This window comes from Pogona vitticeps, chromosome 2 (genome assembly GCF_051106095.1).
Source record: "Pogona vitticeps strain Pit_001003342236 chromosome 2, PviZW2.1, whole genome shotgun sequence".
Classification (NCBI taxonomy): Eukaryota; Metazoa; Chordata; class Lepidosauria; order Squamata; family Agamidae; genus Pogona; species Pogona vitticeps.
The window spans coordinates 43,176,742-43,202,241 of NC_135784.1; the positions used below are offsets into that span (position 1 = coordinate 43,176,742).

Sequence of the window (25,500 nt, forward strand, 5' to 3'; positions counted from 1 at the left end):
TTGATCTAAAAGTTTAAAGGAAAAAAGATTGATAACAAGAAGTAATCAAGAATAAACTCTTTTACTCACAGAAGCAGAACAATGAGGCTCTCAACGTGGCGGTTGAAGAAAAACTGAAAGGGAAGTCTTGGCGCCAAGGTACTTATACGAGAGGGGAGGGGCCTTATTCTAATGTGTTTTCTTGGTACTGGAGCTCAATGAGGCTCCGCGCAGGCGCGGATCACCTAGTGTGTGATTCAGAGAGGACACGAAGAGGAACAGGGCTCTCCAAACTAGGGCACGTAAACCACTTCCGGTCTGCCTTGCCATTTTATTTGGTCCCTTCCCCTCAGCCCGTGCACATGCAGGGGTGTGTGTGTGCAGGAGTGTATGTGTGTGTATGCGGGGAATGGCCAGGGGTGCGTGCAAGGGGAGTACAGGCATGCGGTTGCATGTACACACGCGCACGTATGTTCCTGTTCCTTCAGCCCTCAAAAATGTTGGAAATATCTGGTGTGGCTCTCACAGTCAAAGGTTTGGAGACCCCTGATCAAGGAGGAGGAAAGCTTCCTGACTCATGCAGGAACATAAGTTTGGACATCATGTACATTAATGTGAATCTGGTCTTCCATCTTTTTAATTGATCTTGTATCAAAGCTGGTTGACATAATATCATTTCCATAAGAGTTTAACTCTAGATTCCCTTTCATGTACATGATATGCAAATTTATGCTCATCGCACAAATCAGAAAATTAGTTTTTCTTCTCTAGCTTGTTATCTATTTCGAATGAGGCTCTACAGAAATAGTTATGTGTCTGTATCGTACACTCTGCTTTTCAAATGAAGTTATTCAGATCAGAACAATGTGGTCCTTGTTACTTGACTTTGCAGTTTGCACCAATTGATGAAGAGCATAGAAAATGATATTCAAGAAAGAAAATAAACCTAGACTACATGGGCAGCTTCAATTTATGTGAGTTCCACAGAAATTATTATGTCTGTTTGTTTGTTTGTCTGTCCTACCTATAGACCCCCTTTCTCCCAAGAAGACTCAAAGCAGCTCATAATATTAAAACGAATAGAATTAAAAACACAATAAAGTATACATTAAAAACAATTCAATTACACTGAATAATTAAAACATAAAATGTATAATATTTTATAAAACACAAAATGTTAAAACTATCTTAAGTAAAAAATGGGTTTCAGGGGCATAGTCCTAATTACAGTGGTGCCTCGCTCAACGGAAAGTAAAAAGCCACTGGAACGCATTAATCATGGTTTAATGCGTTCCAATTCGGCTGAATACTCACCGTTGTGCGATGTTCCGGGATGGCCGGCAGCCATTTTCGCGCCCTCCCCTCGCTGAACGAGGGCGTGAAAACGCTGCAATCAGCTGTCCGGCGGGTCCAAAATGGACGCCGGAACAGCCGAAATAGCCGGGCGCAGCGTTTTCACGCCCTTGGTAAGCTAGGGGAGGGTGTGAAAACGCTGCGCGCGGCCCTTTCGGCTGTTCCGGCAGTGTTTTCGCGCCCTTCCCTTGCTTACCAAGGGCGCGAAAACGCTGCGCCCGGCCCTTTCGGCTGTTCCGGTGGCCATTTTGAAGCCGCGGAACAGCTGATCGGCGGGTCGGAAAGCGAAGGTCGGTAAGCGAACCGCTTACCGACCTTCGCTCTGTGAATTTTCCCCTATCTAGGTGCCGTTTTGCGATCGCATTTGCGGCATCGTTGCACGGATTCAGCGCTCTACGGAACGATCGTTGCGCGAGGCACCATTGTATTAAGAGGTCTTGATTATGAAGGTATTGTGCTACTAGAATGGAATCACGGTCCATTTCCCATGAGGGCCATTTCTTTTTCAGTTCTCTGTGTTTTACAGAATCACACTGACATGGACTAAAAGCAGGGACTCTCATCTACACACCTTTATCTTTGGGCTACATGCTGTAAAACTGAATGCATTGGTCTGATGTTTTTAGTTCTCATTTTGCAGAGGACAAAGTTTACTAAAACCTGCGCTTCACATAGTTTGCATCGAAAGAAAGAATCCTACCCTGTTTCTCTCTAAGTACTTTTCCCATCCTAATGTGGAATTCTTTTGATTAGGCAAATTGACTTCTATATTACTGCTTTGAAATTGCAGTAACTGCTTTGGTGAAAGCTGGATGGATTTTATGTCAAATAAAAAATAAATCTGAAGACAGCCAGGATGATACAGTAATTAGGGTGTTGGACTGTAACTTAATAAGTCCAGATTTAAGTCCCCAAGGAGCCCATGTACTTCTCTGAGTGATCCTTCACAGAGTTCCTATGAGGATAGACTGGGAACAAGTGGCCCTTGTCTGTGTCCTGCTGTATTCCTTGGTGGAAAGCTGACAAAGATAATAAATAATAAATGCATAATTAATGTTTGCTTAGTATCAACATAATAAACAATTGCATAATGTCAAATGATAAGATCATCAGGCCCTTCTCTGGATTTCACCACCTCCACAAGTATGTTTGGTGGGGACATGAGAGAGGGCCTTCTCTGTGGCTGATCTCAGACTCTGGAACTCCCTCCCTCAGGAGCCCAGGCTGGCCCCATCTTTGCTCTCTTTGTGCAAGCAAGTGAAGACCTTTCTCTTCAGGCAAGCTTTCCCTCAATGATTGGCTACCTCAGTGGGGCTTTTAATATGGATGGTTGTACTTGAATGTGTTCTGGTGTTGCTTTTGTTTACTGTTTTTTCACTGTGGTATTTTCTGACACTTTTTAGTATGTGCATTCTTACTGTTTTTAGCTTTAAATATTATCTTTTAATGATGTAAACTGCCTTGGGTCCCTTTTAAAGAGAAAGGTATTGTAAAAATATTTTAAATAAATAAAGAATAGGTACCATTCCAATTTGTTTGTGACAAACCTAGAGAATATAATGTTCATTTCAGATTTTCAACCTAACCGCACTAATGGTAAGGGGCTACTTGAGGATAAAACTACACTTGGATTACCCAGAAATTAACAAGATAAACTGCCAGATGTTCTTCAGCATAAATCATCTTAGCTCTAGCAATTTCTCCTGCATTATGCTAATCTCCATCAGCTGTATAGCTAGTCCATGGTGTTCATTTCTTTGTTGTTTAACAAGCTTTCCCCCCTACGCCCGATTTTTAGTGTGATTCAAAACACTCTGCAGCTTGACAGACCTAAAAAAATAAATGAATGTGCTGAAAGAAATGGTAGATCTTTAATCCGACAGAGGATGACAGCATTTCCTGAAAATCAAAGTGGGGGAGAGAATTCTTTAGAACACACAAATATCTGTTCGGAACTGCTGATCTAGTTCAAGGCAGTGTTTGCCAGAACAAGAGACAATTAGGAGAGGTACTGCAACACAGGCAATACTGGTGCACTGAGAAAGAAACTGAAAAGGACATGGTAATTTCAAGGTCCATTAGAGACACAGAGAGTGAGAAGGAAATCAATGTTTTCCAACTAGAACTGGGCAAAACTGGTAAGGAAAGGAGTTCTAATTTCAAACTACTAAGCAGGTTTTATAAATAATGGAATGCTAAAATAATCCAGATCTCCACCAAGCATTTGCATTTTAAGAGCTAAGGAGGTCCAACAGGATGGCGCTGACTTAGAATCCAGTGGAATTGTACTGAAAGCAAGGACCAGAAGCCACATACGTTTAGTCAGTTGCAAGTGGTTTTATTGATGTTATGATATTTATTTGTATATTGCATTGTTTTCTTCTTTGATGGGATCCCACCAAGGGGCAGTATAAAAGTTTAAACAAACAAACAAACAAACAAACAAACAAATAAATATGAAGGGCAGCTGTTGCATTTCAGAACCTGACTTTTGTATCATGAAAACCAAATCTAACCAAAGTTCTGTCTATTCCAGTTTTCTGCTTCTATTTTTTTGACTGGAAGAGACTAATGGACATTATTGGATGTCGGAATAATCTTTCCCCCCATCTTTCCTCTCCTTTCCCCCCTCCCTTTTCTTCCCCCCTTCCCCCCCTTTTCTCTCTCCCCTTCTTTTTTGTAAGGGGGTTGCTTTTTTTCCCTTTTTTCTATTTTCCTTTTTTTATATGGTTTTTTTTGTTTTTTGTTTTTTTTAAATTATATGTATGTGTGTATGTATATGCATGTATATGTGGGTGTGCCAAAGATAAAGTTTTAATCTCTGTTGTCTAGCTTTAAGGGCAAGCTTTGTCAAGTTCTTACAGTGCCTGCATGAATGGGGTTGGAGACTCTCCCCGAGATAAAATAGACAGCACTTGTGCCCGTCCAAAAAAGGGAGCTTACGAATACACGAGGCACACCTTCTGAAAGGATCTCAAGGGGACATAAAGTGGGGAAAAATGCAAGTATATCAAACTTACAGGTCCTGTAATTGAGATAGACTAGGAAGAGAGGCAAACCAAAATATGAAGCGGTAAGGTGAAGCAAAGTCCGTAAACCAAAAGCAAAGTCCAAGTGATCCATAATCAGGCCAAGGAGACAATCCGTGGGTAAAAAGGGCGGGGAAGACGGAAGATCATAACTGAACAGTCCAAATTCAAGCCGAAGGGTAACAACAAATGAAGAATAATCCAAAACTCATAGACAAAACAGTCCATGGTCAAATAAACTGAAACTTTAGAAAAAATACAGAGCTCTAGTGAGAAGTTCCTGTCATGAAGGTGGAAAAAATGGAATTGAGGGTTGAGGCGGGTGGAGCATGTGCTGTAGGAGTAACTTGTTGCAAAATTTTTCTCTTAAAGCTCTAGAAGATTCCGAGGAGTTCTGCGCAGGCACACTTTAACCCAGTTGTGTGCATTCACAGAAGCCACGATGAAGAATTGATGAATCAGTTTGAGGTATCAGGTTTCACTTCAGGCAGTGCAGCTGTTCACCGCTATAGAAAAAAAACTTCGCACATTCTCTACTAGCTTGTGTAAAGGGACTGGGGCCTATGAAGATGCAGCAATCATCACATTGCAGGGGTCTAAAATTAAATACGGTTGACCCACTGGATAAAAACATCAACTGGAACTAAAATAAGACTACAACGTAACATTCACTGGATGACAAGAGTTCTTGGGTGAACAGTTCTTCTTTAATAATTGGGAATCTTCCTGCTCTGGCTGTAGATCATGCCCTGAGCAGCTATTCTGGATACTTTCAATATTCAATTTATTGTTTTTCCATTAGCTAGCTTTTCTTCTTTCTAAAACAGCAACACAAAATTAACTATTTTTTTTCAATAGCGCAGTATGCTTCATATGCTTAATGTGCAATTGCAAAAGACCTGCAATTTAAACGTTCCAGAATAAAATGGTCAGTAAATTTGAATATGACAAAGCATAGGGGAAGGCTCCGGAAAGGAACAAACAATACAGAAAGACATAATGAGTTTAGTGTATAATTAGCTCAATAGCAAATTTTGAGAGGCAGCACAACCCTTATCACCTTAAATGATCCTAAGGAGTACACTCCAGGGTGCTTCGCTCTCAACTCCCAATATTTATTTGGTAATAACAAAGATGAGCTGAATGCAAGGTGTTCCCTGGAGATTCATAATCAGTTGCATTTAATTGCCCTGAGTCATACTTGGGCCATCAGCATCTCTAAAGAACCATTATTTCCTGAGAAATGCTTTATCTAGTCAATTGTTGTTGCTTAAGTATCCTGCATTCAGTATATTCTGGCCCTTAAATCTTAAAAAGGAACTTTTCTTTCTACTTTATATGGTGGCATTTCACCACAGTTTCCGGGCCAGTTAAGACTAAAGTGATTTCACTTACTTATTTAACATCTTCAATGATGTTGCAAAAGAAAACTCTTGTTTGTTTTAGGCAACTAGTATTACACAGAGAGGGAAACAGCTTGGATGTTTTCTAGAAGTGAAAAAGTCTAAACCAAGGCTATCATACTTTGGACAGGCAGCATCAAAATAATGCAATTGTGGAGGTGGAGACAAGCAAATAAGTTTTTCCAACAGCAACACCTTCCTCTCCTGTGTCAGCCTCCAGCCTCATGGAAGATCAATTCCCAAATTAGCTGGAAGGTCACACTGGTAGAGTATGAAAGGGAACCATGAACATGTTGCTGCCTGGAGTGCTTTTTATCTAGCTAGTCATGTTCTTTTCTGAGATATGCTATTCTGCTCCCCTCAATTCCACCTTTAAAAAATCCCACTATCCAAACTCAGACACCGTTCTTTGCCCACCAGGAATATTCAGTCTTCACTGGGATGTTTCTTGGTCTTACTTTCCTTCAGGCTTATTAAAAGTTTTCCCCCCTACGTCTACAAAGCTTGGGGTTCATCAAGTCTGCTGACCTGTCCTTTAAGGCAGTGGTCCCCAACCTTGGGCCTCCAGATGTTCTTGGACTTCAACTCCCAGAAATCTTGGCCAGCAGAGGTGGTGGTGAGGGCTTCTGGGAGATGCAGTCCAAGAACATCTGGAAGCCCAAGGTTGGGGACCACTGCTTTAAGGCATAGACACAGGACTTGCACACATGGATGGATTTTATTCAAGCAGACCCTAAGCAGCCAATAAGACAGCCTGTTTTTATTTTGCTACTTCTGTGCCTTTTTATGCTTGGGATTGTTTTCCATTCTCTGAAGGAAGATGTTCATAGAAAGAACGGATTTGACAAACAGAAGCAGGGGCTTTCATTATTTTCTGCTTAATGCCAACATAGACATTTAGACAACAAAAGAGCGGAAGAAAGAAAAAGGAAAAAAAAAGAAAGAAAAAGACCAGGATGGATGTAGTTCTCAGCTGGCATAAAGACTGCGGAAATCTGGCTGTCTTTCAGTCAATAACTTTTTTCAAACAAATAAACGAGAAGGGTTTACACCTTTGCCAGGTGTTGCTGCCAAGTGTGGGTAACATTTCTTTCCCTCCCTCATAATACTAGTTGCCAGGACCATCCAATGAAGTTAAACAGGGGGAATCAAAGAACCACAGAACTGTAGAGCTGGAAGGGGTGCAGCCGATCCCTTGGTCAACAACTGAAACAACCCTGCAAAATAGCCTTCTGATCACTGTTTAAAATCTTCCAATGAAGAGGTTGTCTGCCCCTTTCTGAGGTACTCCCTTGCACTGTTGAAGAGCTCTTATTGTCTAGAAGTTACTCCCAATTTTTACCAGAAATTTGCTTTCTTGTAATTTGAATACTTTAGCTTGGAGGCACAAAGAGTCTGAAAATTACCTGCAGTGGCAGAAAAGTTTGGTCCATCTTCCAAGATGGGAATGGTAAACCACTTCTGTATATTCTCTACCTGGAAAACCCTGGGAAAGGGTCTTGGTTACTCAGAATTGACTTGACGGCACACAATTATTATTAAGCCACTTGTAGAACTCTCTGTGGTAGCAAATTTTGAACATCTCTGTGTGTATGCAATCAATGGCAGAATGCTCCTGGCATTGATTGAGTCCACAAAACTGTGGCCAACTGGCCACTTTCTTGATGTGTTAGACTTCTTTATGCAACACCTACACTAACTGCAGAGTTCACTACTGCTATGCATTAATGACAAACATTCACCTGAGTGGCATTGTAAAGGTCTCAGACAAATTTATTGAGAATAAAAAGCAAAGTGTATTGCTCATATATCACCCCATAACACGTAAAGCAGTCTTTGGGCAGTTTACAAAATGATTATGCAGGCTACACATTGCCCCCCCCCCCCAATCCACCCACCCAGACAAGACAGATATTCGATTTTCTGACCTTGGACAGATGGGAGGCTGAGTCAACCTTGAACAGGCTGAGTGTCAAACTCAGATTGTGAACAGAATCTCGACTACACCACTGCAGTTTAACCACTGCACCACAAGGCTGCCCAGAATCACATTCAGTACCAGAAATACTATGTAAATGTATCCCAACTCCTGGAGAACATGGAAGGGAAGTGGAAATACTATGTTTATAAACTACCTGTGGGATTCCCATAGACTTCTGCTTCGTCCCTTTGGAGTCAGAATAATGACAAAATACTGGTCATAGCTTTAATCTTGTACAGCTCTTCTGATGCTCTTAGGAAAAGTGGTGGATGACTACTAAGGAGAGTACCACTTTTCAACCACAGTGGCATTTTAACTGTAGTAGGGGCTCTCCTGAGAGGTTTGCCTGACTCCTGTGCTGGGGTCTTTTTTTGGTAGAAGAAGATATTTCCAATTTTTCAGGTCATTCAGAATCCTGTTCACTTGCAAGATCATGTAAGGGTGGTTGCGTAAGCCTTCCAATCTCTTTGAATGCCTGGTCTCACACTAGATGCACCATGTGCTGCCTTGCCAGAGGGAGGAAAACACTGTGTGACTGTTGCCTTTCATATACAGAAAATATGAAAAGGATTTGGTTGCAGGAATTTCAATCCTAGTAGCTTATACCACTTTCTTTGACTTTTTAAACATGCAGATTTAAAAAAAAATGAGATCATGTTTTTATTTTGCTTCTTTAATGGCTTTAATTTTTTTTTTTTTTTACTTGCAATCCAGAAAAGAACCTTACTTACTGGGCGGCATACAAATAATGCACCCCCCCCAATACTTAATACCTAGGGTTATAGCAACTGTCTCATTATATTCAAATATAGAAGAGCACCGAGAGAGAAGATTTGATCTTAAGAGGAAAAGGACCACCTGGTGAAGGAGGTATATCCTCACTCTGACTGCTGATCTTCTTAATATACTTTTCCTTAAGTGGATTTACCTCTCTGCTAAAACCATTTAGAATAATAAAACTGAAGCAGCACAAAAAGTGAAAGGACATGAAGAAGGATGCCACAGGTGGCATTGTGGGTGTGTATGTGTGTGTTGTGCACAGAGGGTCAGTGTGGATGTGTCTTCTTCACCTGATAGTAAAATCAGATTTGTCACTTCTCCATGTTTAATGCTTGGGGTGCCCACATTTCAATATAGGCAAATGCACTGTTCATCCATCACTGCTGCCCAAGTCTTGTCTATAAAGTCATACTGTTTCTCCAAGTTGAGTTGTAAATATAAGTCCACCTATTTACCTGTCTATTAGACAGAATTAAACAAGCATGGAGACAGATTATTTTCCCCCCCTACATTTTGAGAGAGAAAATGGTGACAAAAAGGATTCGGGGAAAGGGGGAACCATGGTATTAAGAAAAAAAAATACAATATTCAAGAAGCAGTCAAAAAGAGATGTGCAGTTGTACACTTACAGAATGAGATGCCAAAGATCAATACCTGGTTCTGTTATACACTTGACATGCACCCATAGAGAAATCATTAGGGTTTACACTTTCCAATTTAGCCTTTGATATTGAGTGACCTCCCCGGGCCTGATATTTCAGAGGGAGAAGAGGAATGGAAGTGGCCATTGATTTTCAATAAAAACACTGGGTTCTCTAACACCTTGGAAGACACATAAGGGGCACAAAGCAGCCAACAGTATGCATTCATATCTAGTGAAAGCAGCAAGCTGAGGTTGCTAATGAAGGGTTTGCTTCAGGGTCTCACACCTTTAGTCCTACGCAGAGACTTCTCTCACAGAACCATGTGGAAGCAACCCCCTGAGAAAACATAACACAATTCTTAGAAAGGGGGCCATAGCCAATGAGAAAGAACAGGGATATGAGTAACATGAAGCTGGCTCTCTCCCATAAAATTTATCTTGCCCTGGGCAGACTGAGATGGTTGGTTTTCTTCTGCTCTCCTCTTGTATCTGAGGTGAACTCCATGACAAGGAATGTGGCATTTTAGTAGTTTCCTTTAACAATCATGTCATTCATTCCTCCCTTCCTTTAAGAAAATTAGTCTGAAAAATGACACTGTAGCATCAACAGCCCAGTCCCCTTTTGTAAGAACCTAGAGAGTTTCCTTAGACTTACCCAGTCCATTGACTCATTTGGCCAAGTACTGCCAACACTGACTGTCAGATGATCTCTAGGTCGTTAAGTCGTAATTAAAGATGCTAAGAATCACACCTGGAACCTTCTGCTTGCAAACCATGTGCCCTATCTTGGAGCCTCAGCCTTTCCCGTAAAACCAGGATTCCTTCAAATTGGGCCAACTCTAGTTGTAACGTCAGCACAGTAAACATCAACTAGAATAAGCCCATTTGAATTACTGGAACCTATGGAGGGGTTTTCACCAAATTCCCACTGATTCTATGCGCCTACTCTATAAGAAGAAACAGGATTGGAGCGTTTTTTGCTTAGGAAAAAAAAGTTGAGCAAGAAGGGACATGGTAGACAATGTTGGTTCATGCGCTGCTAAGCTCAAAAATCCATGACTGCAAGTTATTTATTAATTAATTTATATACTTGCCCATCTAGCAGACTGCTTATTCTGGGCAGTGTACAACAAATGATCTCTATGTAGGCAGGATACAAATATAAATGAATAAATAAATAATAAACAAATTTATGGAGAGAACGGTCATCACAGGCTTTGATGACCACAATGAAAGCAGCATGCTTCTGAATAACAGTTAATGGGGAACAATTAATGGGAAGAGGGCTACTCATCCTCTTATAATGTGTGTGGAGGGGTGGGGGGGGGAAGGGGAAGACAGTTTCCCACTTATTTAGACACTTCTGGTCAACACTCTGGAAAAGGAAAAAGAAACTCCCTGCAGAGAAAGGCCTAATGGCAACTATCAAATTCATCAAAACATTAAAAATATTTATTTACAAGAAAAGAAAACCTTTCTTTCCCTTTTTCTTTTTTCCAAAGTAAAGGCTAAGAGAGAGAGAGTAGGCTGTGATATCATTTGGAAGTAAAACTGCTCACAAAAAATTTCCTCTGTTCCAGAAAATAGCTCCAAGATAAAGTTTTCTTACACTTGTTGTGATAAAAAAAATGCATATAAAACATGTGTGGAAAATTGGTTATGTGGCAGAGGAAAAATTATGGGATAAGTATGAAGTGGAACAGCATAAGGCCCTAAAGAGATTTTATGAATACAGCTTTTGGTATGGCTTCAAAACCCAAGGGTGTATGCATAGATGAGAACTATGTAGATTTTCTCTGCAAAAGTGACAACAATTTTATGGTTCTCTACATCTTTAAAATATTTTAGTGATGCTGTTTATCCTGTGTCATTTTTCGGCTTGCTCCTGTTCCTTTACTTTCCCAGTTCCTTCCTCCACCCCCTGTTGCCAAAGAAAAAGGCTTATTTTCCAAAAATATTTTCTGTATGTTACAGCTTTCAAACTGCAAAGAAAGAACTAAAAACCATAAAACAACATGGCTCATCATCATATTCTTAGGAAATGCCTGAAATTATAAAAACAGGCAGCGGAGTGCGGACAGTCAGAGAATGGTTACTGTTGCCAGTGTAACTACATAATTTCAAACATTCACCAAATACAAGAAAATAAGAAAACATTCAGACTGATTTATGACAGCAATTATGGCTGCTTGTCAGAATGTCTAAATACAAGATACTTAATTTTCAGTAAAAAGTGAAAGGACCATTTCGTTCGGAGGAACATATTGCCTAGTGGAACTCATTCAAGCAGACCGCACTGAAGAGGAAGAGAAGCGAGGAGACCATTGCTTTTGATGTTCCCTGCAGCCATACCAGCAAGCTACCTCAGCTGTTTCCATCCCAGATGGTCCTTGTAAGAAGTGTAATCTGAACCTTCATTTCTCCTCCCTCCCTGATTCCTTGCCTGTCATGTCTGAAACTAGACTGTAAGCCTGAGGGCAGGGACTGTCATGCTAACTATATTTGCAAATCACTCTACTGCAATTGCTTCATAGCTGAAAGTGCCTAATTTTCACGGCAAATCTCTTTCAAAAATGCCTGGAGCCAGCTCTACTATTATGCAGGGGGAGATACTGCCTCAGGCAGTAGGTGCCGGGGACAAGATGGCGGTTCTGTATCCCTTCCCTGGAGTCTTCTAAACCCACCTGCCCTGCTTTTCCTAAACTAGCCTACAGCCCCAAGGGAACTGTACTGTCAGCAGTACTGAAGCAAAGGCCAACCTAGTTGGATTCTATTTATGTTATGGGCAGGGAAGTGTTCCTATCTTCCTTTTTTGTTTCAGGAAACAAAATATGCTGGACAAACCTAGATGTCTATAACGAAGCATTTTCTCCACCTTGGATGGATCCTATGACAGCCAGATTTAAATACACACCTCTTACGATGAAGGAAATTAAAATAAACACATACATGAAACGTCTCACAATATACCTTTCCAATAAGTACTACAGCTATTTCTGGCATGAAGAGGGTCATGTTGTGCCCGCCTGCCACACAGCTGCTAATGAGGAGCAGGCAACCCTAATTCAGCGCCACAAACATGGTTGAATGCATTATGGGTTCACAGTGAGATGCTTAAGATCTAAGCACTCAAAGCCCTCTGGCTGGCTGTCTAAATCATCAGTGGCAGTTTCTCCCTGGTTTGAATTTTCAAAATCTCAGGTTCTTTCCATTCCAAATACAATGAAATGTTTATAAAAGCTGATGTATGTGTGTTGTTCCTTCTACATGCTTTTATAAAGCAACTTAAAATGTGCTAGTACTGGATACCATCTTATCCAGACTGAATGGGGTGGGGTGGGGGAGTCTCCTTCTTCTCTCCTTCCTCCAATGTCCCTTAGGGTGGGGGCACTCCACCACATAAAACAACCTAAAATGGCCAAACAAGAACCTTGAAAACAAACTCTGCCATATGTCAACAGAAGTGTACCATAGTGACACCCTTCTTATTTCCTGTCATACCGAAGTCTTAAATGACTAAAATCCGTCTGATACAGAAACAAGTTCAAAGCAACTAAGCAGAAGAAACTGCTCTGTCATGGGGGGGGGGGGGGTGCATGAAAGGCATGAGGGCATCACCTCAGCCCCTTTTGAAGCAATTTTCTCAAGTGACAGGCTGTGTTTTGTCTTACTGAACATTTAACCTCTAGATTTGGACAGAACACATTTGGCTTTAGGTGCATTACTGTAGGGAATACTGGAGTGGTTACTCCAAGTGACAGTTTTCTAATTATTCTGTCACGCATCAATCTGTGGAGTTCTGCATTCCTCAGACCACCAACTGACTGGGCAATCCGCACTTTACAAAGAGCCCAAGTAACATCTCCTCTGGAGCAGCTCTTGACCTGCCAAAAACTGGTGAGGGGGATAGGTTGGGAGGCATACTGGAGGGGATGAGGTGGTCCAGGGTATACTCAAGAGCAGATAAAATGCTACCCCTACTCACATCCCAGAGATGGACCAAAACGGGATGCACTTTGTGACTGGAGGCAGAGCTTTGTTTCCCCCCAACCCCATTCTGAAACTCCCAAAGTCAAGGTGTGCCATTTGCAGATGCCAAGCCAAGTTATTTTTTGGCACTGAGGCAGAAAATCGTATTAAGTGCCACCCCCAACTCCTGACAGTCACAAAACAAATTAAATAATTAACACTCTGCTGCATGTTGTTACAACCAAGGTTTGCTCTGTGTTAATGGTAGTGACAGCCCAACCCCATACTAAACCCAGGCAAAGATTTTACTCCACCTTTCTCCTTAAAAAGGACCCAAGGCGGCTTATTCATTGAAAGACAATATTTAAGGGAAAAATAACGTGTATACAAAGGTAGCATACATTGTTAAGAGAAAATATTTAAAGCTGAAGACAATGAGTATACAAAGGCAGCTTACAAAAAGGTAACATCTAAAGCTAAAAACACTATGTATAGAAATATTAAAAAGGAACAAACAAATACCACTCTGAGAAATGGAAAACACAAGCAATACTAAAAACACAGTCAAAGCAGTAATGCATAACAATCCATCTAAGAAAATCATGCTCTGGCAGCCAGTCACTAAAGGAAACCTTGCCTGAAGACAAAGGTCTTCACCTACTTGCAAAGATGGGGCTAGCCTGGCCTTTTGTGGGAAGGAGTTCCAAAGTCTACACAAGCAAATCAGTGGCTCTGTCTATTCCACTTTCTTTAAAAATCCACATGGTTGGTTGCCAAGACTGACCTCTCTTTGTTGTCGGGGGAGAATGGCACCCCTTCCAATAGGGGAAAATTTCTAATTATTCTGCCCTTGTACCTCAAGGGGGAGAATCAGGGCCCCACCTGTGTTCTCCCCTTGCTCTGTGTATGTCAATGCTTTCCAATGGGTGAAATACCTCAGCATCCAGCGAAGGTCCTCCATAGGGTGGCCATTTTTGGGTGCCTGTAAAGCGAAAAATCCGCCCTAAACACAGCAGGGAGCCATTTTGAACAGCGGGGTGCCATTTTGAAACCCCAACAATCAGCTGCTTTGATCGTCGTAAAGTGAAAAATCGGTTCCTGAAGCAGGGAACCGATCATCGTCAAGCGGATTTTCCCTATTTAAACATCGTTTAAAACCTCATCATTAAGCGATTTCATTGTGGAGCGGGGTAATCGTTAAGCGGGGCACCACTGCAATAGGAAAATCCATGCAATGAGCCTGATTTCCACAAAGAAGTTTGATAACCACCAAATCTTCTCTTTGCTGAAGAATTAGAGCTGTACTTCACACATATTATATATAAAGAGCTTTAAAAAGTTGGGGTTTTTTTTGACTATTCACTCATTAATTCATTATTTCATTTGATTTATATACTGCCCATCTAACCAGAGTCCACTGTGGTTAGATGTAGTAAACAATAAGTGAAATATCTAACCCTACACAATAAACAAAAACAGTGTTAATGTGATTTTAAAAACATATGGTAAAACATAATAAAATATATAGTGTTTAAACATTTAATATGATATTTATATGCTGGGTTGGCTGGGGAAATATTTTTTTTTTAAAAAACTATTTGTTAAAATTTTTTTTCCCCTTCTATTCATCTATAAGAACTTTGGAAGTGGCTTTAGATCAGATCAGAGAGCAAGGATGTGAACTGTATATATGTCTAATCTGAACTACAATTTTTTTTCTGGACACTGGAAGTGTCAGGGCAAAAATATAAGTTTAAATCAAAAACATTAAAAATATAATTTACATTACCCCATATTTTTAAAACATACCTATTTAAGCATGAAATATGCATGCCAAAGAATTTGAATCTGGATCTCACTGGTTCTTCTATGGATGGGATTTTCTCAACTATCAATACCATAATTGTCCATTTTTAAAGTTCTGCGTACTTTACAATCAGGTGACAAAACCTAAGAGGATAAGGGCCTAAATGGGAAGGCTTTGAGGCTTAGCTAAGACAAACATCCGGTTCCTGCTTCTGTGCTAGTTGGGATTTTCTTTCTGAGCAGGAACATGGGCAGCCCTTGGTCTAGTTGAGCTTCAAAGCCTTCCAATCCAGTCTCTTAATGGCTTCTACCAACCAGGTAATAGTGAAAATTCCTGATGAACTTTGTTTAGGATATCCTGTCACATTATTTTCTCAGTCCTTTGAAACCTTTAATCACAGATGGGGTTAAGTTACCTTGGGAAAAAATCCTTGTTGCAAAGTTAAATGGGTAATCAGCTCTGTGATTGTATAAACAAGTTAATTAAAATCCTCATCCACGTTGGAGATCTGTTTTTATTTCACAGGAAGAATACACACCTCCACTAATCTGGTGCCTTTCCTTTTTGTACAAGGAGACAGATAAGGATGTGTGCGTGTGTCAGTGAATACTTAAGTTATTTGAAATAAATGCAAGTCTCCAGATGAGCTGCATCCAAGAATTTTAAAGGAAGTTGCAGCTGTCATATCAGAACTTGTATCTGTAATTGTTGAGAATTTGTTAAAAAAAACAACAACAACTAATGAGGTCCCTCAAGACTGGAGAATATTGTCCCCGTCTTCAAAAAAGGGGAAAGGAGATTTGGGCAACTATTGACTGGTCAGTTTGACACAGATACCAGGGCTAAAACCCACAGATAACCCACAGATAACTTTTTGCTGCAGATTATCTTCAATATGGAACAAAACCATTCCTATCATAAATGTTTTAATGTGAAAAAAACAGAGCACTCCATCCTCAGGCAAGAACAATACTAGCCAACTGGAGACGAAGTTGATGGGAGGCTTTCCAGCGCTGGCTGTCAGGCAATGTTAAGGAATGCTTTTGCCAGTGTCGCTATCCCCAACAAGGACCTTCCATGGCTAAGTTAAGATTCAAACCCACGTTTCCTGAGACACAGGATACCACTTTATCCACTACACCAGACTAATGTACATTAGGACACATAACTATTATATATGGGCCTCTGTAAAAGTTGGATCAGAGTAACTGTGCACGTGTGTGTGTGTTTAGTCGTGTCCGACTCTTTGTGACCCCAATGACCAGAGCACGCCAGGCCCTCCTATCTTCCACTGCCTCCCGGAGTTGTGTCAAATTCATGTTGGTTGCTTTGCAGACACTGTCCAGCCATCTCATCCTCGGTCGTCCCCTTCTCCTCTTGCCGTCACACCTTCCTAACATCAAGGTTTTTTCCAAGGACTCTTTTCTTCTCATGAGATGGCCAAAGTACTGGAGCCTCAGTTTCAGGATCTGTCCTTCCAGTGAGCACTCAGGGTTGATTTCCTTTAGAACTGATAGGTTTGTTCTCCTTGCAATCCAGGGGATTCTCAAGAGCCTCCTCCAGCACCACAATTCAAAGGCATCAATTCTTCAGCGGTCTGCTTTCTTTATGGTGTATAGCACTTATAAAGTGGGAAATTATAGTCCTCCAGAGTCAGATTTATTTTCCAGAATTTACACAGACCTAGACTGGCACAGCAGACAATGTTATGACCTTGTCACCTAAAGAGCTGAAAACAATGTCCCTGTATTTCAGCAACACACCATGTATGGTTGTTTCGTTACATACAAAAAAATCAGGGACAAAAACTTTACCATACAATCTACTGCTTTGTGACACTGATGAGGTGCCCCACTTTTGTCCCACTTAGTGTAACACACTAGAACAATTTTTTCCCTCCAAGCCACAATACTAAGAAGCATAGCTGATGTACTTTCACCTCTTTTGAGGAATGGTAACTGCGTATTTTTCAGGAAACACAAACCCATGGAAATTCTACCCACCCTTTCATCTTACTGTTAACTACATTGCTAACCCAGACAACACCAAAATCTCTTTGAGTTCAGAAAATACCTCAGAACTCAATGCATGCAAGCTTCCTGCAAAAGCCCGATATATGGACGTCAATACAAATGTAAGCCAATCATGTGGGCAAGGATTTTTGGCCATATTTCTTAAAAGGAGGATTTTATATAGGCAGGGAAAAATACTGAAAGGTGATGCTTTCTATTTTAAAACTAGCTTTTCGTTAACATGATTTCTTTGGACAGCATTTTGGGGTATTTTTTTTTAAAAAACCCAAAATATATTAGGTTTTCTTCTCAATATCCCATAGAATAATACAAAAAAGAAGTACGCAAGTCCATATGAAAGTTTTGATTAAAGGCAAAGTCTTCACAATCCACAGAGCATATACTCAATCAGTGGCTGAAGACGAAAACCTCTAGGGAGCAGCAGGAACTAAACAATTCTGATAAGGTTTCTGCGACTTTCCAGCAAACAGTAATTTGCTCTTTTATATTTCTTCAATGAAAAGTCATGCATTGCAGTCCCAAAACCTTTAAATCAAATGATTTGCTGGGCATCAGGCATTCAAGTTTCATCACCTACTATAAAATATTGACTCTGCTCATTCGTTCCTCTCTCTACACTTTCTCCCTGACTCTTAACAGTAATTGATTTTTCTCCCCCTCTTTCAAAGGCTTGCTTCTTAGAGGCCTCTAATAGGATACCAAAAAAGATAGCTTAATCAGGACTTACTTTTTTAAAAAGTTAACTCCATCTTCCCCCCAAAAAAGAAACTGTCAGTAAAAAACAACTACCGCTGAAGAAAGCTAAAAACTGTTTCTTAAGAAGCTGCCTTTTTTTGAGGTTGTTCACACTGAAATTATTAATTAAAAACAGAAATAAATCCTATCATCAATGGGAAAGGTTATGTGTGTTTGTCGTAATGTGCTTACTTTCGTCATGCACGGTTCCATGCCAACAAGGAACACAGGCTCTTACACTTAGTAATATTCTTAGTTGGAGTCTACTTGTGAGTACAGTTCAAATCTAGCATGTCCTTTCAAGCCAATCTTAAAAGATTTTTTCTTCCTCTTGGACTGCTGCCTTTCTGCAACCATCACACTTCTTGAGTTTCATCCCACAGATCTGCAACTGCACTCAACCGGGAGAAAGACATCCTGATAGCCTGATTTCTTAGGAAGATGATGCCCGCAAATAATCTACATCATGGGAAGGAAAGCTGGCACTTTGCCCATCTCTACCATTTAAAGTGAGATGAATGCTCCCAAGGAGAGGCCTGTAGCCGTGATAGTCTGATTAGAAAAATCTACTCCAGTATTCCTAAGTGGGGAAAGGGGTGCTGGCAGCATCACTTTCATTACCCTTGATGTCTGGAGGAGAACTGGCTAGATATTTCAGTGGTTGCGATTTCTGGCTCCTGAGCCAGAGGTTGGGAGTTCAATTCCCCATTCTGTCTCCTTTGAGAAGAGCCAGCTCGGGTGGCCATGGGCAAGCTGCACAGTCCCAGGGTGTCCTCAGAAGAAGGGAACGGTAAACCACCTCTGTGTATCTTCTACCTTGGAAAACCCTGAAAAGAGTCACCATTACCCTTGATGGAGCACATGCATGCACACACACACACACACACACACACACACACACACACACACACACACACACACACGTTTGTGGAGGACCCCAAGAATGAAGGAGGAAGGTCCTCCTGCATCTGTAGGGGGCTTTTCACATGAAATAAAATCCTGACTTTCCATGGTTCTGATTCATAGTGAGAACCTTCACAGACACAGCAGTTCTTTCCATTCGGATTCTTCACCCTCCACATAAGAGAACTGAGTCTGGAAGGGGAAAATGTGCTAGAGAATTCCTGCTCCTCCCACATTTACTCTAGACAATTTCAAAATCCTGAATAGGCTTTAAGTGAAGAGAAGGAACTCTGCAATAAAGACGTCATACCTATAGGCCTGTGCTTAGATTAGTCATGTTAGTGTATTCCTTTACATCTGTGGCAGAAGAAAAAGCTAAGCAGCCATGCCTCTACTACCTGAATTGTTCTGCCACCCAAATAATTGTCTAAACTAGCCTAAGAATATATACGTAGTATTTTCCTTTTAGAATTTGCATCTTCACTTTACCATGTGATAATGATTAGTACAACTCACTGTAACATCTCCTGAACTTCTGTTGACAGTTGTGTTTCTGCATTATGCCTCTTCTGTTGGTTTGGGATATTTATCAAGTAGAGGTGTGTGATTTTCTTTCGGATATTTGGATCTTGGCTTTGATCAGCTCCATATTAAACACAGATAACATTAACAACATATAAAATACAAATTGGATTAAGAAAAAAAACATTATGACATAAGTAGAATTCACATACAGTGGAGTCTCGACTTACGGTCGGCTCCACTTGCGTACTTTTCGACTTATGTACTTCTCCGGCCGCAAATTTTCACTTCGACTTGCGGCCGGAGAATCGACCTATGGACCAGAATTGTCCAGGAGTCCGAGCATGGCTGCGATCGCCTGTCGTAGCTCGGCTCCTAGCAGCAGCAGCAGCAGCGGCGGCGGCGGCGGGGGACCTCCAGATGCCTTCCCCGCCGCCATGGGAGGCGTCTTGGAGGTCCCCCCCCCCACCGATAGTGCTTCTGAGGCACTATCGGCGGTGGGGGGACCTCCAAGAGTCCTCCCATGGCGGCGGGGAAGGCATCCGGAGGTCCCCTGCGGCGCTACTCCGCGCCCCTGCCGGCTTTCTGAGCTGCTTCTCCCCCCCCCCCCCCCGCTGCTGGCTTTTGGCTTCCCGGGCTTCACAACTCCTTTCTCCATCCCTGTCTCCCGTCCCTGGTGCCCTGTGCCTTCTGTCCGTATGGTGACAGAAGGCAGAAGGCACCAGGGATGGGAGACAGAGGGCAGCGGAGGGGGTTTTGAAGCCTGGAAAGCCGAAAGCCGGCAGTGGGGGGTGGCTCAGCTCAGAAAGCCGGCAGCGGGCGCGGAGTTGATTTCGGCTTCCCAGGATTCCAAAGCTGCACCCGCTGCCCTCTGTCTTCTGTCCCCATTGCCCTCTGCCTTCTGTCCACACAGGGACAGAAGGCACAGGGCGCCAGGGAGGGGAGACAGAGGGCAGCGGGTGCAGCTTTGGAAGCCCGGGATTTTTTTTCTTTGCCTTGAACGGATTAAATGGTTTTCAATGCATTCCTATGGGAAATGGATCCTCGACCTACCGACTTTTCGACCTGCGGCCACTGTTCCAATACGGATTAATTCCGTAAGTCGAGGATCCACTGTAAATGAACTGCTGGCACACTATGTTTCCCTTTATTCTGGGCATTAAATATCATATGGATCATTACTGACACTTCCTGGGAACTGCAGAACCTCAGGTCAATTTGAAAAAAAAATCTTTCTCCTAACAATATCAGAACCTAGGACAAAGTAGAAAAAATAGCTCTTGCAGAGCAAAGTGGAAGTCAGCACCAATACACTTCTTCTCAAAACAGAAAAGAAAAATAAATTTTGAAGCCACTCACTCCACTGTTCTTATAACACAGTTGTGAACGAGTGATGAGTGCCACCTCAAGCTGCTCCTGAATTCAGCACTGTGGCAGCAAACCCCCAACATTTCTGTTCCAAAACCCAAGTGCATGCCCCCTGTACACCTTGTTTTCAGTGGAAGTGCAATTAAGAGGAACCCAAAGTACCGTGTTTTCCCGAAAATAGGACAGGGTCTTATATTATTTTTTGCTCCAAATATAACATCAGGGAATGTTATATTTTCTTCATGTACAACAATCTACATTTATTCAAATATAGTCACTTCTTCTTCTTCTGGTTGCTGCACAATGGTGGATGGCGAAGTTTCACTCAACTGGGGCTTATTTTTGGGGCAGGGCTTATATTACGAGCATCCTGAAAAATCATACTAGGCTTATTTTCAGGTTAGGTCTTATTTTCGGGGAAACGGTATATTTCCTCGCTTGTTGTTGATACTGTACTATGGAATTTCAGCAGGAAACAGGATGGAAGGGCATGAAATTGTTCCACAGACATTTGCTTGCCACTATTGTAGATCTACATGACCCTTGATTTGGGTTATGAGACCTTTTTTGCCTTGTGAACTCCTGGTGTGTGTACCATACATACAGGCACATATTCTGAGGTTGCTGGAAAAAAAAGCACTACTGCTTCCCTGGCTATCTGCCACCTCTTTCCTCTAGCCACTGGCCACCTCATGAAACACTAATGTCCCTAAATAAAGGATGTGATGGGTGGTCACAAGAGCAGATTTTGCAGTCTTGGTATCCCACACTCCCCAATTTCCTCTGGGAAATTAACTGCAGAAGCAATCAGCTACCTTAGCAAACATGGATGGTGATGACAGCCAGTTGCAAGAGTGGGAGTTTGGACTCTTGATACCAACTCTTGCTTTCAGAACCAAAGATAAGACCACCAAACACCATTACACTTGTAGAGGTAGGAGATGGCCATCACTTATCTCAGGATGATTAACTCTCCTTGTAGATAGCAGGAGATAATCTATTAAAACAACAGTATCAAAAGAATTTTCTTTATTTTTAGGCTTTAAATTTATTCAGCACAATTCCTCGTTCTCTCTATCACCTCTCTCTCTCTCAAATTCTCTCTCAGACTGCTGTGCTAATGCAGAAGTGAAACTGAACTCTCCCCAGACTCCACTACCAGTCCTTCCCCAATCTACCTACACTTAAAAAGCACACTCCCCCTCCTTTTCTGGTTTCTCTCCCAGACAGTCAGAGCTATTCTTACCAACATTTCATCCTCTTCACTCACTCTCTCCCATCAAACCAATGCATTTTGAACAATATATTTACCACCACAACACATTTAAATGTAAGTGGGCATTGCACGGATAACAAAAATTCCAAAGGCAGAAGCTTGGATTACCAAACACCTTTGAGGTTATAAATGTAGGGTTCGGCCACCTACCCAAATCAGGATAAAGCCTCTCCCATGGAAGAGCATAGCAGGTGTGCAAGGTAAGGACTGTTGCTGGTTTCCAATTCTGCAGGAGACAGCAAGTCAGAACCCTGGTGAAGAGAAGCAGCTGCCAGTTGTCCCCCTCACTTTGTGCCCACACAATTGAGAGTGAAGAAGACTACAGAACACTATCCAGGTAGATACTGTGGCGGCTGAGAGATGTGGCTCTGGCTGAGCAGCTGCTGCCAAAGGTTGCTTGTTCAAATTAAGGTGAGAAGGAAATTCCCTTCTCACCTAAATGTGTAAGCTTCTTCCCAGTGGAAGAAAAATGGTGAATTCAGATACATTTAAGAATTTCAAGCAAGCAAGTTTGCTTGTTTCTAAACAGCCAGTTATTCTGTGCTTGGCGTATACAATATATGTGGATTGAGGGAGTGCTCAAGTTGTTCCTTAAGATGAACATTTAAAGTTAGGCGGTGGTTCAATTTTGTGAGGGGAAAAAAGTTCTCAAAAGTGCAAGACTGGATTGAGAGCACCTGAAAATCCCACACATTTCCACTTGGGGAAGAGGATAAATTTTCATGTCCTCATCCTTATCTGCAAGTACAAGGACAAGATAGATGAATATTTATACTCATAGGTGATGGCAGTAATTCAAGTAACCTGGTCTCATGATTTGTAGATCAAATCATACCAGCAACTAACTAGTTGTCCATCTCCTGTCTCCAAGAAAACTGACCGTGATAACCGCTGATGGTTAGGAAAGTAATATAAATGGTTTAACGTTTGGTAGCAGATGGCTGCAAACTGCAAAGACTGTACACATTAACTGATGCACACTGAGTTTCAAGACTGGGTAAAATTGCAACTAAGCTTTACACTACAGTGCTGCCCCACATAGCGACGATAATCCGTTCCGGAAAAATTGTCGCTATACGGATTCGTCACTATGTGGGGAAAAAAGCCCATAGGAATGCATTAAAACCCGTTTAATGCGTTCCTATGGGCAAAAAACTCACCGTTATGCTAAAATCCTCCATACGGCCGCCATTTTCACTGCCAGGTAAGCGAGGAATGGGCGCAAAAACACAGCGGCCGGCCATTTTTTTACCTGGCAGCCATTTTGGAACAGCCGATCAGCTGTTCTAAAAACATTGCTATGTGAAAATCGGTAAGCGAAACAGCTTACCGATCATCGCAAAGCAATGTTTTACCATTAAAAACATCGCAATACGATCACTTTTACGATCGCAAAACGTAATCACTATGCGGATTCGTTGTTAAACGAGGCGCCCGTTAAGCGAGGCACCACATTATTTACAGTATAGCAGCTGTAGGATCTTGGCCAATATCTAGTTCTGGAACACCAAATGTCTGAAGACGTTTTAATGGTTAATTAAGCCTTGTTGGCATTAAGTCTATAGCCCATGTTTCAACAAGCCTAGGACTCTGTGACTCCCTTTGACAAAAGCTGCATTAAGCCCCCTCCACCCATTCTAAGCAAACTCTTACATCTCCATTCATCAAATAAAAAGGTATTAAATCACTTCTCCTTCCAATAGGTTGAAAAATGCTCACACAGCAAATGAAGGTTCCACCTTATAATAAGGAAGGACAGCACACTAAATCATAGCAAAAATGCTTGCTCCCCCAAAAAGGGGTTATAAAGAAGGGGAAACACTATGGAAAGAAATTAAATGCACTAAAAGCAATTGCATAAAATGAAAATTGCTTACCTGAACACACAGTTGCTAGTAAAATTAAGAATTAGATGAAGCATTGTAATAAAATGACAGATAAAAGCCTAAATCACATTGCCAATCTCCTCTAAGCCATACCCACTGAATCAAGAGGATTTACACAAGTGTTGGCTTGCCATCTCAGTGGATGTACTCTAGCTGGGATGAGCGGCTAGATTTAGGCCTACTGTAGTTTACTACTTCAACCAAGATTTATCTTGAGGTTGCCCTGGGAAAAGACAGGATTACAAACGTCTCCAATACAGTGGTGCCTCGCATTACAATGTTAATTCGTTCTAACGAAATTGCTGTAGAACTAAAACATCGTAAAGCGATTTTTAAAAGCCCATAGAAATGCATTAAAACCCGATTAATGCGTTCCTATGGGCTTGAAACTCACAGTCCAACGAAGATCCTCCATAGCGCGGCCATTTTCGCTGCCTGTGCAGCAAGGAATCTGTCCCAGAAAACAGCAGGCGGCCATTTTTTTTAACCCGGCAGCCATTTTGATACTGGCGATCAGCTGTGCGAAAATTATCGTTTTGCGATAATCGGTTAGCGAAGCAGGGAACCGATCATCGCAAAGCGAAAAAAAACCATAGGAAACATCGTTTTGCGATCACTTTTGCGATCGCAAAAACTATGCCATTATGCGATTTCGTCGTAAAACGAAGCACTCGTCTTGCGAGGCACCACTGTACATACAGATCTACATGTATACATACAATACAGTACAGAGTTTTAAAATATGTTATTGCATTAACTTTTTCAAGAACAAAATGAAAAATTCAGTGGTCAGGCTTTGAACTACTGCAAGTAGACTGAAAGTACACTGATTCTAAATAGGCTTCTTGAAGTTTTGACCTCTAAAAGAATGCCCAGTAAGAGAAGGGATGGGTAACAAGAAGCCCTCAGGATTTCCTGGACTGCAGCTTCCATCATCCTTTGCCATGTGGCTATTGGAGATATAAGTTCCAGTCAAGCACTATCTGGAGGATCACACATTCCCCAGCCCTGCCCTGCTCTTCTTGAGTATCTATTTAATGGTGATTCCCCTTCATTCAGTACAACTCAGAAAGGTTTCAACTAACCTTTTTTCAAAAGTGATCTTCTGGAGTTAAGGAAAAAGGTGAGTGTGCCCCATAACCACTTAGGTAATAGAAAATATGATGCTTTGGCCCTTGGACCTTCTATGTGTGTTCACTCCTTTCAACTTCTATTTGAAATAATGAGTGTAAGATCTATATAAAACCCACCTTACAGTGAATTAAACCCTTCATCTAGGTAGTCCTGTTGTGACTACTTCGGCTGGCATGCCTTCTCTAGTGTATCAGATAGGTGTCCTTCCTAGCCTTGTGAAATGAGCCTTCCAAAATAATGATGCCACAACAGGACTGGATCTAGCCCTTTTGCATGCCAAACATGTGCATTCTCTCAGTGAGGCACAGAACCATCCCTAAATGCAAGTTACTGGGCTTGCCAGGAAATCTAGGTCACTGATAAATGCTATTAGCACCGTGCCCATTAAGAAACAAATGTCCTTTTCATCACCCAAACTCTCCCCTAGCCTTCAACTAACTTCACATGGTGTTTCCTCACATCACTATTTGATGAGACTTTGCCAAGAAAAAGAAAAAGACATAAATGAAAGACGTTTTCATGCTGCGCAAAGAAGAACTGGCCAATGAGGCGTGTAAAAGATGCATGGTATTAGAATCAAAATGCAAAAGGTTTGCTAATGACCCCAGTGAAATATGGTTGCTTCTCTATTACCTAATGATAAGCAATTTGACAAGTCAAATAAATCCACCGCCAACATACTACAGTATATTACATTTC

General features: G+C 41.6%; 1 protein-coding gene and 1 long non-coding RNA gene across 3 annotated transcripts in view; one reads left to right on the plus strand and one right to left on the minus strand.

Annotated features, from left to right (window-relative positions):
- SUCLG2 (succinate-CoA ligase GDP-forming subunit beta) overlaps positions 1-25,500 on the minus strand; it is a 286,835-nt gene that overhangs the window by 64,226 nt on the left and 197,109 nt on the right. The gene's annotated exons all lie outside the window — the stretch shown is intronic.
- LOC144586623 (uncharacterized) lies at positions 1,794-17,745 on the plus strand. The gene is made up of 2 exons (XR_013541545.1): positions 1,794-3,470; positions 4,734-17,745. It is a non-coding gene; the product is annotated as an uncharacterized LOC144586623 (long non-coding RNA).